Source organism: Diabrotica undecimpunctata, chromosome 7 (genome assembly GCF_040954645.1).
Source record: "Diabrotica undecimpunctata isolate CICGRU chromosome 7, icDiaUnde3, whole genome shotgun sequence".
Classification (NCBI taxonomy): Eukaryota; Metazoa; Arthropoda; class Insecta; order Coleoptera; family Chrysomelidae; genus Diabrotica; species Diabrotica undecimpunctata.
In genome coordinates this window covers 71,700,255-71,716,776 of record NC_092809.1, presented here as the reverse complement: position 1 = coordinate 71,716,776, position 16,522 = coordinate 71,700,255, and positions in this window count along the sequence as shown.

Genomic DNA, 16,522 nt, shown 5'->3' with positions numbered 1-16,522 from the left:
GTTGACACATAGGGAACGCTCTGAACTGAATGCCAGAGAACTGTAAGTTATGGACCTCAAAAGTAAGATATTGCTTAAATTTTATTGTGAGGATTGTCAGAATGTGATAAAGCTTATTCTTAAATTGCTTGCGAAAATTAATCATATGAGGCTAGAAATCAAATATTTAAAAATTCCGTCAGATTCTGTTGACAGTAATTACTTAAACACTAGGAAAGATAAAGACGAAATTATATGTGACATGATTTAACAGCAGAGTAGGGCTTCTAACATAATTGTCTGTACCTCTTTCTTTCTCTATTCTCTAGCTGGTTGTACCATTACCCCTGGCAGAAATTCAAATAGAAGACCCCCTGGTATTGCCATCCACATCTCAAGTCTATGACACTACCCATATTGCGAACGCATGGTCATTTTGACACGAAAATATATTAGATGTTCTATATAAATAGATTAATCTACATCTACATTACCAGAGGACAACCTGCACTTACGTTAAAACCGATAAAGATAACCAGCTGAAAAAATCGTAATCTAAAGTATGAAACACCGTGCTAAAGGATGCATAATTACACAATATATGATCTCGAACGGTTCCCTCTTTATGCCAAACGACCTCCGGTTGTGAGAAACCTTATTTTCTTAAGAGGAACTCGGAGCGAGTGGGCATTTATTTTCTAGCTACTCGTGAGGACGGTATAGATGGATAGATAGATAGTTTATTTGACTGTAAGTTACAACAAGGTTTACAGCAAGTCAAAACTAAAATTATAAATAAATATTAAACATTACAAAAAAAATTGAAAACAATACATTAAAAATATTTAAAACATTAAAATACATAAAAACGTAGAATATAGACATATAATTAAAATAATATTAAATTTGGTTACGTTGCAGCTTGGGCATTCACAGATACACTCTCGTAATATTCACCCAATGTATAAGGACATATGGTCACTAGGTACTCTTTGACTTGGTTTTTAAAAGCTGTAGTTGAATTAATTAATGTATTTAAATTTTTGGAGGAGTTGGTTATACAGTAGTAAACCACAGACAGTCGATGACTTCCTATTTATTTCTAACTGTCGATGTGGTACTACAAACTGTCTCCTATTTCTTGTGTTGTGTGAGTGAATATCACTGTTACATAAAAAATTTCTTTTATTTTTATGAATTAGTATCAATAATTCCAAAATATAAATTCCATACACTGTTAATATATTTAAATCTCTAAATAGGTTTTTACAAGACACCTGCAATACATCGGACAATACGCTTTTGGGCCTTTAAAACGTCCTTTATACTAGAAGAGCCACCCCAGACAGTTATACCCGAACTAAATGTCGATTGTACCTCAGCAAAATAAAAAAGGCGAAGGTGTTGCAGACTAAGTATTCTACCCAAATTTCTTAATTGATAACATTTCGAATTGAGTTTTTTACATCAATTCCAATAATGAGTCTTAAAAGATAAATGAAAGTCGAAAGTCACTCCTAAAAACTTCACATCACTACAATTCAAAATACCCTCACCACTGATGGAAATACTTAAATCAGGTAGAATTTGAACGGGATGTAAATGATAAAAATTTAGTTTTGTGAACATGTGACAGGAGCGACTGATTACTGGACCAATCAGAAAAGGTCTTCAGTGAGTTTGTTATTTTATCTTGTAAAAATGTATGTCTTTATCGTGATATAGCATTGTTGAGTCATCTACATAAACTGATACAAATGCATTGCAGACATGTAATGCAGACATTACACATATGGTAGTCCATATATATATTTATATATATATATATATATATATATATATATATATATATGTATATATAAAATAAATAATATCGAGCCCAATATGGAGCCCTGTGGTACTTCATTCTTATTAACAATCGGATCAGATATTGAAATCTTGAAGTTATTTTTCACCCTAAGTGACGGTCTTTCAGATAAGAACCAAACCAACTATGGGCAACTTCCCTAGCACCATATCTGTACAATCTATCGAGGAGTATATCGTGTTGCACACAATCAAAAGCACGACTGAGGTCACAAAAAATGACAGTTGGATTTTCACTGTTTTTAATTGAGATTAGGACTTCCTCATAGAAACTGTTAATGGCTGTGGAAGTAGAAAATTTATTTCGAAATCCGTGTAGAAGTTTTCAGCATTCTGGGAAAAACACCAGTATTGAAAGAAGCATTTAAAATGTGAGCAAGTGGTGTCAAAATCTGAGACGCAATTTTCTTAATTACTATACCTGATATTTCATCAAAACCACACGATGCTTTGTTTTTAGTTTAAATTTTATTATGTCTAAGATATCTTCCCCTGTTATATTATAAGATAGGAACAAACTATTTTGAACAAAATTTTTGGAATGCTGAAAATTTAAATTTGGTTAAATATTTTACTAATTATATCTACTGGTGCATCTATAAAGTAATTATTAAATTTGTTTGATATTATATCTGAATCTGTAATCCTAGTATCATCTATTTTTAGACAGATGTTTGTGTGATTTTTCTGTTTTCCATTAAGTTCATTTATAACAGCCCATATGGTTTTGTTTTTGTTAGAGGATTCAGAGATTTTGTTAAAATACAACTGACCCTTTGTGGCTCCGACAAGAACTTTGTGCTGATATTTTTTTTGTCTATATAGAGTTTTAAGCTCAGATTATGCCTTACTTAAAATATACAAATCCTTCAGACTATCTAAAGAATATTTTACTTCTTGTGTGACCCATTTTTTTTTGTTTTGGTAATGTTTGGTTTTTCTAATAAGACAACTAATATTGAAATAGAACTGTAATTTATCATCAAAGGCGTTATATTTACTCTCAACATCAGTTGCATGATAAACGTCTTGCCATGTTTCTTTACTCAAGAGATTTTTGAATGCATCTATAGCGCCTTCATGTGTTACTCTGAAAGTATTTCGAACTGATGTCATAGTTAGATTAATAAAATTCAACCGAATTCAATATCGATTCAGTAGTTACATTTACAGTTAATATACAATCATCACAATTTGTATATACCTGATACAAAATACTTCTGCATGTGGAAGCCGACCTTGTAGGTGTTAAGTTCCTGGGTGACAAACCATAAGATGCTAGTAGACCAGAAAATCTGTGTGAACTATTTAGTCTCATGGAATTTACATTAAAATCGCCTGTTAAAAATATGAATTGATTTGGTTTTAAATTTGAATTTAAAATAGGATTAAGTTTTTTATAAAATACATCAAATTTACCTTTAGGAGATCTGTAACAAACTAAAATTGTGTGTTGATTTGAATTATAATGGCACTTCAGCCCACATACCTCAATGTCTTTTTCAACACAGTACTGATCGAGTAAAATGGAACTAACCTTCATACCATCCCTTGCCCAAACGCCACCACATTTATATTGGGATCTACGAAAAGAATTTACAATTTTAAAATTTGGAAAATTATAATGAATCACCTCGCTATCTGCTGACCACGTCTTAGTCATACAAAGAAATTTCAAATCTCCTTATAAAGACTCCTTATAAACAGCAAATAATCAATCCATTTTGAAATTGATTTAGACCCTGAATATTTGACACTAGGGGATCGTACTCACCCCTTCCTTTTTCCTGTTTAAAAGTCATTTATTCATACTTCACTTTACTTGCGTATGTGGTGGCGCTTTTTAAAAAACCTACTTATATATGAGCCTACTGGCCATAGTTCTGGGTCCATCGCTTTACAGAAATTTTGTTCAAAAATTGAAACTCTTAAAGATGAATATATGCTGGGATGCTTATCTGTTAACGACGTACATATTACTTTTGGGAAGTGTTTTTCTAACATCTTCTTAAGATTTTCTGCCGTTGTATGTTGGTCTACTCTAGTAACATGGAGATGGCTAAATTTTGGGACACCACTAATTTCTGAGTTCTCAATATTACCTATAACAAAACGTCCATTCCTTTTTTTGTGTCTACCATTTTCCATTCTTGCCCACTTCTTATTTGTAACCGAATTTGTATTCTCAATATCAAATTTTCATCGTTTGTTCAATTAATAATATCTGAACATTTTGCTTCCGTTTGTATTCTTAAAATATCAGCTGATAATAAATTGTTTATTATTTTCGATTAAGCAAACAACTTGTTTATTTTTATTGGTAATATTTTTAAACACAGTTTTCGTTGGGGAACTCCTTTCTTTATCAAAAGCTAGACTTTCATTAACAGCAATATTTTTTGCGGGTGTAGTTTTTTTGTTTTTTGGGTATTCTTTACTGCTAGACTGTATCGGTCGTTCAAAATTGAGGTTTCTGTTGAGAATGGTTTATTAAATTCATATTTTGTTGAGAAGATGGCGACTGGTCGGTTAATTGCATATATTTAAATAAATCTAGTTGTTCTTTCAGTAAATTTATCGTTATTTTAAAAAAAAATATATATATTTTATAAAAACCCTAAAAGGGCTACATTAAAAACACGAACGTTTTCGGAACAACAGTTCCATCATCAGGTTAAAATACAGGTTACCATGCCTGAGCCACCAAAATTATTGGGTAAATACCCTTTAAAATATATTGTGTTACCGAAGATAGTACATAATGTTGATAATATTATTTGATGTTTAATATTTTAATTAAATTTTACTTCAGGTAACATACACCCATGCTTTAAGTGAGTTCCAGTGTCCGAAGAGTAAACCTCTTCAAACGGACTTCAGCTGGTAACAGTTACCTTTAAGCAGCTGATTTCAGTTATCCTCAGATCCTCATCGTCAGTCCCTTTATCCAAGATTTCGTTTGCTGTATCACTTAACCTAACACTTTCTTCACAGCATATATCTGTTTCATCGTCAATATATTTAATACATTTTAATTGATTCAGGCAGCCACTATGTGATAAAGTTCCACAATTTGCACATAAAAGACCACTTTGTGCAACTTTTACGCACTTTTTACAGCACTTAACTACCGAGTCGTAAACACGACTGTTTCTCTGAGGAGCCATCTTGAATCTCCAACCATTATAAGACCAACAGTAAAAATAAAAGCAAATATTGAATGTTCAGAAGGCCTGTAAAAATACTTATTAAAAAGTCATCTCGAACGCATTAGAAGAACAGATCCTGAAATCCCTCAAGAATAACTTGAGAGAAAAACAACGAGACTAGCTGGAGTAGCACGGAAGCAGTTACATCGACATAATCAAGAACACCCCACCAAAAAACTCTAGAAGAGTTATTACAGACAAGAAAACGTCCAAAAAATAGAAAAAAAAAAGAAGTGGATAAACCCTATTCTACTAAAACTCCTACAAAAAAAATCAAGTCAGATGCAAACACGCCTAAGAGTGCATGGATAAAATGATTCACGAACCGAGAAGATGAATTAGAAAGTTGCAACTAGCGGAATCAAAGTGGAAATAATCCACCCTGAGTACCCAGTATAGCTTATAGATTATTATAATCTTAGGAGGCTGCAGGAGAGCATCCTTCAAGTCGTCAAGAATCTACCTGAGGACAGGCCAGAAGTTAAATTCTACGGCTGCTCAAATCGGCTGGGATGGCTTCAGGTACATGTGTCAAAAAAACAAGCTCCAAATGGCTAATATAGCCGACTAAAAAACTCTACCCACTGGAAAAGCAAAACTTAAGAGGATCAAGAGATCATCACCAGACCAAAAGATACGAGGAGAAAGAAGACACAATACTTTTCTTGATATGTTTCCAATAAACCTTCTTTTTCCTAAAACTAAATTAAATATCAGTATTTGACTGATATGGTACCTCAACTTATTTACCACAAATTTTCTAATATACTTCACCTGGTATTTTAATATATGTACTCATTATATCGAATTTGATTTTAAATCAACACGCTGTTAGAAAAATTCCAACAATATTGAAGGATCGTTTAGACTAGTACAGTATTATTAATTAAATCAATTTATTTTAATCTTTAATCATATACAAATTTCACGTTGTCGAGTAAAGATACTAAACATATAACCATAAGTGACTATAAATTAATAACTGTTAAAGTGTTACAGAGATTTATTGTACAGACTTACCAATGTTCTTGTCGACGTGGACGTTATATCTTGTCATGGTACATATTATTATCATAAACTCAAAATATGATTAAAATTTACTGCTGCACCGTTTTAAATAGTACCTACATCAGTTACCTGCAGTCATGCTCATATCCGGCGCTCAACTGTCATATACCAGAATTACCAACCTCATTATTATTTTGTAATAATTCAGTTAATTTCTGGAATTTGTTAATTGATTTGCTATCAACAATTTATCTACTTTTCTCTAGTTTCCACAATAATATATTAAAACTAAAATAAATATTTTTACACATACCATTACAGATAGCTCATTTACACCGACAATAAGTTTTTTAAAAAAAATTTGTATATTTATTACATATTTGGATTAATATTTTGTTACCAAATACTCACTTACGTTTGTTTTGTAATTCTGACTCTTTAAGTTTCTTATATAAGAAATTATTTCAATTATTTTGATTGTCATATTTAAATTTAATTCATTTAGTGATTGTTAAACAAGTATGCCAATATTATACACATTAGCTTACAATTTTACATTTAAATGTTTAATTACTATTTTAGTAATATCTATTTGCTTCAAAAACTAGTTAACTTCAGTTACAATGCTGGGAAATAAAAGATCACACTTTAACCTACATTAGCTTGTCAAATTTACCTCTTAAAAGTCTAGTAGACAACAAAAAAACTCAATTTTTTACCAGTTCCTCTCCTACAAAGTGATGGAGTGCCAATAAGTGCTGCTTTTAAATTTAATGTCTGTTTTGCCCTTTTAATTGGGTTCTGTTTGTCCCTAAGTATCCTTAATTGCTTTACTTTTAATAATTTTATCATATCTGACATCACAATTTCTACCAGAACAGAAATCAAATTAACTTTATGAAAAAAATTTGATAATTAAAATTTAAAGAAATTGCACACCCACAAAATTGTACATCTAATTTCATTTATTGTCATACAACTGTCCTTTTATTAAAAAAATTTTCAATAAATTAACACACATCTCTAAAATATATCTTTTGAATAAATATAAATAACTTTTAATAATTTAAATAATATAAACATCACTTTTACTTAACAAACAATCACATAATACCTTATTCCTATTTCATTCGTTTACATCTCTCCCCTCAAGAAACTTCCCATCTAATTATCAAACAGTTACAATAAAAACCGAAGATCACCCATCATCAGCAATACAAGATAGTTTGAACTATGCTTCCCGAATCATTAATTAATAATTCCTGTACCAGCATGTAAGTAGTATTTTGTTTTTTACTAATTTATTACAATTCAATATATTATCTCATACCAATTTGTGGGTTTTTACTTTGTCTGATTAATCAATTTTTCATATTAATAAACACAGACATGTAATATTGGCATAATTACTGTAATTTTTATCTTTATCTTTATAAGACTGCACCCTAATATGGGCTTTTTATAATTTCAGCGTTTAATTTACTTTGTACCGTTTGACCTGAAGATGCTTTGCAAAGTAGAGAAAGCGATACCGGTCGTTTTGGTATTAAAATTAAATTGTTTGTGAGTAAGTCTTATTTTATTTCTTTTTACATATTAGAAAAAAGACATTATCTTTCTCTAAACAATCAAGGCCGAAGACGACGGAAGTAAAGGGAAAACAATTAAACTCTCCTGAAAGTTTAAGCAATTCGTCCAAAGAGAAAGGGGAAATATCCTCATTGTCACAAGGCCAGTAACCGCAAAAGCAAAAGAAGAGTCGAAATAAAAATAAAAGCAGTGCCAATAAATATAGCTTTACCAAACAATCTGCGAGGGCGAATCTTTAACGTGCCAATGCTCCTTCATATACCATTGGCAGAATATTCACAAACGAAGCAACAGATGTAGTACTAATCCAGGAGCCATAGGTTACTAGTACAAGTCGAATTGGCGACCATGCTTATCAAGGATATTAGTCTATATTGCTCGCACATTTTGAATCGGCTTTTTAAGGGGGATGATGAATATAGAATGAGTTCATTGCTGGGAAAATATGCCGCAGTCGTAAACGTTGTTGAACAATGGTACCAAAATATCAACAAATTGAGATCTTAAATTAAGAATCTTAACAAGGATACCATTGAAACCAGAAGCTGACATTTTTCATGGAAAAGTATCCATATATATTATTTCTAGATTTTTAGCAACTTAAAAATTATACTTCCTACTAAGTTTTTCAATTTTGCTACATTTTTCACTTAAACTAAATTAAGCGATTAAGGCAGTGTAAACAACGATAAAATATTGTATTTTAATTGGTAAAGATATTTAAAATTTATCTATTCGTTCCGATAGTAACAGTATATTATTAAGGTTATTTTATTAATTTTTCTCTTTTCTTGATTATTAGTTTTTATTGCATAGTATATAAATTATTGTGATTAGTAAATACATAGTTAATGGAAAAATAATCACAATAATTAAATTATTGAATAATTTAAAATATTATGCAACTAACGATTGTCCATAAATATTCAAAAACTAAATGAAGTAACCATCTCTGCCTTTCTGGAAAAATTGCTAGTCGTCGTCGTCGGCAAATAATACAGGCTCGGACTAGATTTACTATTTTGGTATTGAAGTGTTGTATTTTGAATCGATTTGTTAGTAAAATTTTTGTCGTTTTGATATTTAAAGGACAATAATTTATGATTATGCTAATACTGAAATAGTAATAATTATTCTTTGTGCGGTATTAAACTACTGAAGTATTTATTTTTATCTGTATAACGACTTTAAACTGTATACGTGATTAATGTTTTTGAAAACAAAAATGCCGTCCACGTATTCAGCTGATGAATTAGTTTAAAATAAATAAAATAAATTAAGTCCTTCTCGAAAACGAACTACAAGAAGTCCTCTTAACACTGTAGTGTAAGAAATAATGTTAAATGTATTTAAATATGAAACAATAAAAAATCCCAAGTTCGTGGTTAAAGATATTATAGAACGAGTGGCGAGTAAAGTGGAACTTTGTGACTGAAGTGTATTTACGGTGATTAAGGAATATAAAACTAATCATCAGTTCGCTGGACCAAAAGTATGTCGAGTCGGAAAAAAAGTTTGATCAAATAGATTAATTGGACAAAAATGCAATTAGAAGACAGATTCATAATTTTTTTATGGGAAACGAAATACCCGCCGTGGGTATGGTTTTAAAGGAGGTGAATGATGACCCTGATTTGCCAAATTTTACAAAAACCACATTTTATAATATTACAAAAACTTCAAGCAGTTTTCATTATCAACGCAGTGGAAGAAATGGCCTTTTATTAGACAGAGACGGCATTGTGGTGTGGCGTCGAGAATATCTTCAACAGATAAGGACTTATCTGAATGAGAGATGGTTAAACGCTGGGCATACAAAATCTAAAATATGAGTAGACCAGTTAAATCGTCTAAACAAGCTTTTTTGTATAAATTAACAAAGAGACTTAAAAATCCTTTAAGTAATTTATTACATTTTACATATTTCTAATGTCAAAACTTACAAATACTTAAAATTTTTAGGTAGACTTATTATTTTTGTCACATTAACAGCAATATTGGTTTTTTTTTCAAATGTCCACTGTGCATTTGAGTCAAATAAGTCTGGTGATTACCATGGAGAGATGGTCAGATCCAGAGACAGATCAATCTTTTCAAAATTGCTGAAAATTTCTAATGTCTTACCAATATTAGAAGACAAATCTATCATTGTTCTTGAAAACGCGCCATACTATTCTTGTAAAATAAGGGAAATATCAACAAGTGCATCTAAAAACAGCAATATTCAGAATTTTCCCCGTTCCAAAAATATAAAGTTTAATGAACATAATACTTAAAGTACAAATTCTTTCAATCTTAAAAAAACATTAAAATTTTTATGAGAAGTACGTAATTGATAAAAAGGCAAAAACCCAGATTAAACTGGTATTAAGACTTCCTCCGTATCCATGTGAGCTAAACCCCATAGAGCTCATCTGGGCAAATTTTAAAAAGGATAGTGTCGGAAAAAATACCACCTTCAAATTTTTAGTCATAAATTATTTATAATTTAGTTTCATCACTATACCAGAAATATGAAAAAACTGAATTTTACATGTCCAAGAAAAAGTAGGAAAGGAAATGTGGCGGCTGGACAATATAATTGAAACACATGTTGAACCTCCTGTTATAACCATTGGTAATACTGACCTTATTATCCAGTTCATCACAATAATGTTTAAAAGTAGCCGATATCTCGATCTCTACCATATATTTACACCAAACTCAAACTAATTATGAATCATTTTGTATTTTAATTCCAAAAAACTAACCGTTTTGCAATATTTACACTTTTTGTAATCGTACAGACAACTACAACAAAAATTATAAATAAAACTTATACTTTTTAAAACACCCTGTATATAAAATTTGTTGGCCGTTTTTGAGATAAAAAAATATGTTCTTGTTTTTCCCCTGTATAAATGGTTCCTATTGTAGGATAACAACTAAAAATAAACAGGTTCTTTGTCTCGCATTTTTGCGAAATTAAAATATAAATATAAATTTCGTATTTTACAAGATAATACTTCTGGCAAAACGAAAAGATAATCCTAACTGTGACCCTGTTAGAGGCCCATACCTGCTAATGTTTAAATCTCCTGCATAGGTTACTGAATTTTAGTATAGACAATTTTGATTTTCATTATTCCGTGTATTTTACGCTACTTATTTGCCGTTCTATAAAATACGTTTTGTTAAATATTTTTGTTTGATTTTTTCCCTATGTTCAGAAAAATAACTAAACTGATTTTAATTTATTTTAGGGTGAGTAACATAAAATAGAAAAAAATAATTTAAGTTTAGAGGGCTCCTGATGCCTTTTAAGAAAGTTATATTTCTAAAATATAACTTCGACCTTACCAACAAGACCCCAAATATCCTCCTTCCCTAACAGCTCAACCTCTTCAAAGAGTTTCGAGATCGATACATGAACGCAGTATACGCAGAGTACAAGTTAATTAAGTTTTGTCACCATAAATTCATAAAACTGTCGGAAAATAAAGTTGGATGAGAATAAACTAGCAACATCTTCCCAACGATATAGACCCAATTATGGCCGCCAACTGAGGAACTTTGAGTAGACGTATAACCAATATACGGATTTTGAAGTTTTAGACGGATTATGTACTCGGTTTACGTTACGCTTATTACGTTATGTTTTAACCATTTAATTTTACTTATCAGGACTTAAACAACAAGACGGTAATGTTTTTCTATTAAACATATTTTCTACTTTATTTATTTATATTTTCCATTAAACTTTGTTTCCTTTTAATAGACTTTTGTCATTGGTGTATTAGTATCTCTAAAATATTTGATCTTGATTGCTTTTGTTGCTTTAAAAACTTATATTTTAAAATCTTGTTGGTTATTTATTTGGTTAATGACACTGCCACAAGGAAACTTGCCAGCTCAATCAGGTGGAGATCACGGTATTGTTCGGCATCTTGCTAATGTATGTTCATTGTTTTATGCATATTTGAGTCTGTGATTTATACATTTATCTCTTTTACAGCTTGATCAATGCACATGCCCTAACATGACAAACCAGAAGAAACAAAAGAGTAGTTCTTTGAATACCTAGAGCAATCCTACAAAAGATGTCCCACAAATGACAGTAAGATTGTGTTGGGGTAGATAAGTGCAAGAATAGAATGAGAGTGAGTTTTTATTCTCACTATATAAAGGCATATCCTACACAATATCAGTAGCTATAATGGAAACCGATTGATAAAATTAGCATCACCACTAATATGAGCAGTCGCTAGCACCAATTGTGAATACAAGAATATACACAAAGCAACCTGGACCATTCCTTATGACGCAACAATGAGACAACTTGATTACATCTTTATCGATTCAATACACGTAACAGACGTAATAACCTGCAGAAGTTACAGACACGCAAACATAGACCAAGCACATTGCCTAGTAATCTCCACATTAAAGGCTAAAATTTCAGCAAAGAAAATAAAATAAATAGAAAGAAATGGAATATGCATAAGCTGGGCGATGCAAAACTGCAGAACGGTAGATTGGAGATTTCAGATGGCAGGTAATGGATCAAGGGGACTCTTTTACATAACAAAATAAAATATATCTTGTGTATATCATGCACATAATATGTTAACGCTTTCGTATAGTGCTTAACGCCTGCTGTCAAGCCTGTGTTTTGTCATAGCCTCAAAAGATCCTTAAACCTTTTTCTCTCTACACTTGCTGAACTTTTCCGTTCCGTGTACTTCTTCCGAATGTCGCTAATTAGATCCAATTCCATGACTTAAGTTCCATTTTTTTGTTTTGTTAGCTTCTGGTCTATTCTTGTTCTACGAGTTGTAGAGAATGGAGGTCGCTACCTAATGGATAGTTATTTCCATACTGTAGAGCCTGGAAGGCTGGCAGAAGATTATAAAAACTAAATGTCCTCTAATACTCAGAGTTTTCCTTTGCTTTCACTTGGATCATTCTACCTCATATAACTACCGTTTATGACCGACCATGAAGATCTCCTTACTGCAAAAATATCGCATGGTTCTCGAAGACACTATTTCAGATGAAGGATCTTTTTAAACAAAAAAAAAAAGATCCAAGCAGAAGAGTTAATTTAACAAAATGTTTTCAAATAATTAAAGGGATCATTTACAACATACGTATATATATATATATATATATATATATATATATTTTTTTTTTTTCTCCCAGCGTATGAAGTGAGCCACATATCAAAAGAAACTGCGGTTGAAGTGAGGTCCTGTACAAAGTGAGGTCCAGTATATGGACCTCACTTGGTCAATCAATGTAAGACTTTTTCGTTTTCGTAGACATGTACTGATGGCAAAAACTGTTTTTTTACAAAAAAAAGTGGGACCTCATTTTGTATGGTCCACATCAATTTTTAGTTCAGAGATTTTCCGCATAGAGGCGCTGACTTTGGCGTATATTTTCTAACCATGTATATTCTATGCCCTGTTGAATAACATACGATACACATAGTGAGGACCATACAGCTGGCAACATCTGTTCAACCTATTTTAAAACAGTGGACCGTCGAATAAATTCAAATAGTACAAAAATGTATAATACTTTAATCCTTTTTGAGAGCGTAGGCGCAAAATTTCGGTCGAATTATTTTTAACCGCATTTATTTTTTTCGATTCGTGAGAAAACTAATAAGTAGATATTTTAAAAAAATTTAAACTCAGAATAAAAGACTACAGTATTGCCGAGGGCAGAAAGTCCCTTATAATAAACAAAAAGTTTCTTTTGAATGATATATTTAAAATAAAAAATCAGACTAAAATTTTTTTCACCTCTGTGACTTATTAAAATAAATATTATAGAAGTTCTCAGGGACTTTCGATCATAGATAATACAGTAATATTTCATTCTGCGTTTAAATTTTTCAAAAATATTTAATAGTTTCCTCAGGATTCGAAAAAAATGAACGCATTTAAAAACATTTCGAGCGAAATTTTGCGCCTGTGTTCTCAGAAAGGCTTAAAATAATATACATTCTTGTAATCAGTATTTCAAAAGCTTTTAAATAAGGTGTCACATGATGTACTTTCCTATTTAGAAAATCAAAGTTATGGTTGTCACCTGAAATTTTCTTTTATAGAAACCTTTACAAAATTTGCAAGGTAAATAGGATGATATTGTTGCTGGTTCTAGTTCTCCCAATAAAGGTTTTCGCACAGGGACAACACGATCATTGGTACAACTTTTTAGAAAATTTCCCTTGCTTCTGAGTTTATTAAAAAGTATTTTTCTTTTTTTATTACCAACTGAACATGACAAAATTTCTTGAACTTCAATCTCGGCTTCATGATGTCTGGTAATATGTCGAGAAAATTTAAGAACTTCTGTATCGCAAAAAAATCAATAGTCTTTTTTATTACATAATCTTTTTTCTTTTGATCTCATTACCTAAAAAAATGGTAAAAACAGAAAATGTTTTTGATAAATAATAAACATTAAGCATTTCAGAAACTTTAAAATATTTATGCAAAAAGTTAATTGTATTGTACAGGGTGAGTCAAATTAGATGCAAAGTATGGGGATCTCGTAAACGGTAAAACATAGGGAGAAGGGTAAACTGGGGCAAAGTTGCGTTATCAAAAGCGCAATAATTTGACACTAAAAAATCAAGGATATCTTAAGCCGTTTTGAAAAAATTCGCAAAAAACCAAAATTTTGCAATTCGGTTTTTATTTATTTTTGGAGTTATTAACAGACTAAGAACAAAACACTTTTTCATTGTCGCTTCTAATGCTCTATTAAACCGTTATAAAAATTTTTATATTCGACGTTTCGTCTTTTTGGAACCATCATCAACTTCATTTTTTCCCTTAGTACTAAATTCAGTTTTCTGCAGATTTGATATTATCTTTTTATTAGAAATTCAACGATATATAAAACTTTATTGATAGAAAACGTTTCGATGCCATAACACTTTATGGCTATAAGGACTTTATAGTAGACCTTATTTAGTGAAAAAAAGTTTATATAAACATAGGTTGTATAATGCTTTTTTTCTGAGATACAGGGTCATAAAGTATAAATATTTTTTTAGTTTTTTGCATATATCTCAAAAATGGTATCTACAATTGACCAATTTTACAATTAATAAATATAAGGTTGAATGCTCGAATAAATGAACTTTGATCAGATAAAAGGCATATATCGAGCACAGTTTAATTAAATCTTGCCCAAGTATATGTTTATGACATCCTGTTTTTGCCGGATAGGCCACAATTGACGAAATGCCCCTGAAGATGATCTAGGGATCGAAAGTACTTGGGCAAGATTTAATTAAACTGTGCTCGATATATGCCTTTTATCTGATCAAAGTAAATTTTACAATTATTAAAGCGGCATCCAAACTTGTCTAAAATACAAATAAACTCATCTTATTATCAATCAGTGGTGTACATTGGGGTTACTAGTTGCACAATTTTAAATAGAACTTCTACGCCACTGCATATTTGGCAACATTTGTAAATTTTATTAAATTCTCAATCAATTTTACATAAAAAATGCCTGTTGTAAAAATGTCGTATCTCTTTTAGTTTTTGAGAAAAACAGCAGTTAATCGTTCTTTGCAGATATTTTTTTAAATGTAAAAATTTATCTTTTTTAATATTTGCTGTTGGTAAAAGTTCATAGTAAAAATAATATTAAAAATATTAAATTTTGTACAAAATGTTATTATTCATTAATAAGAATATTATGATTTTTACTATTAACTTCTATGAACAGCCAATATTAAAAACGATAAATTTTAGCATTAAAAAAAACACTGCAAAGAATGATTAACTGCTGTTTTTCTCAAAAACTAAAAAGATACGATATTTAAACAACAGGAACTTTTCATGGAGATTTATAGAAATGTTGCCAAATATGCAGTGGCCTAGGAGTTCTATTTAAAATAGTGCAACTATTAACCTCAGTGCACGTCACTGATTGATAATGTTATGAGTTTATTTATGTTTTCGATAAGTTTGAATGGCCCTTTAATAACTGTAAAATTAGAAGTCAATTGTAAATACTATTTTTGAGATATTTGCGAACAACTAAAAAATGATTTATATGTTATCACCCCGTATCTCAGAAACAAAGCATTATACGACCTTTGTTTATATGAAATTTTTTTCACTAAATGAGGTCTAGTGTAAAATCATACTTCAAAAAAACAGACTCACCCTGTGTATTATTTTTCCATTTAATTTCACTGAAGATGGTTTTATGAAGTCGAAACGTTGTCTAACAATAAAGTTGATGATGGGTTCAAAAAGACGAAAGGTCGAATATAAAATTTTTTATAACGGTTTAATAGAGCATTAAAAGCGACAATGAAAAAGTGTACAAAAGCAAATGCAGACAACCCCTATTCCCTATTTAAAAATAAGAGGAGAGGGAAGTGGAACGGTGGGGTTTCGTTATTTCCTTAAAATATAATAAATACTGCCAAATATCGAAGTGGACTGTTTTCCTTGGCCCACATTGTAACACATAATATTGCAATATAAATTTCGCATTCCTGAACTATCACTGTATCCTCCATTTTGATTATTATTTTTCTCAACTAATGCCATTTTCAAAATTCTTGATTTCCTATCCATCTTTAATGTAAATTATTGAAAAATATAAAACTATTTCTTTGAGCTAGTCTCCGACAAGTCTACCGTGATTTGATGCTTAGGTACTAAAATATAAAATTAACAAACAGTACGAGCAAGAACAAAGCGAAATCCTCCTTATAACTACAAGTTATACTGAAACATCTAAACAATAATTCTTACTGTGTTATACAGAAAAAGGCGGTAGAAACCACTAATCTCATATTTATCGACAACACTGTAGGGTCCTCACTTGATGAGCTGTAAGGAAAT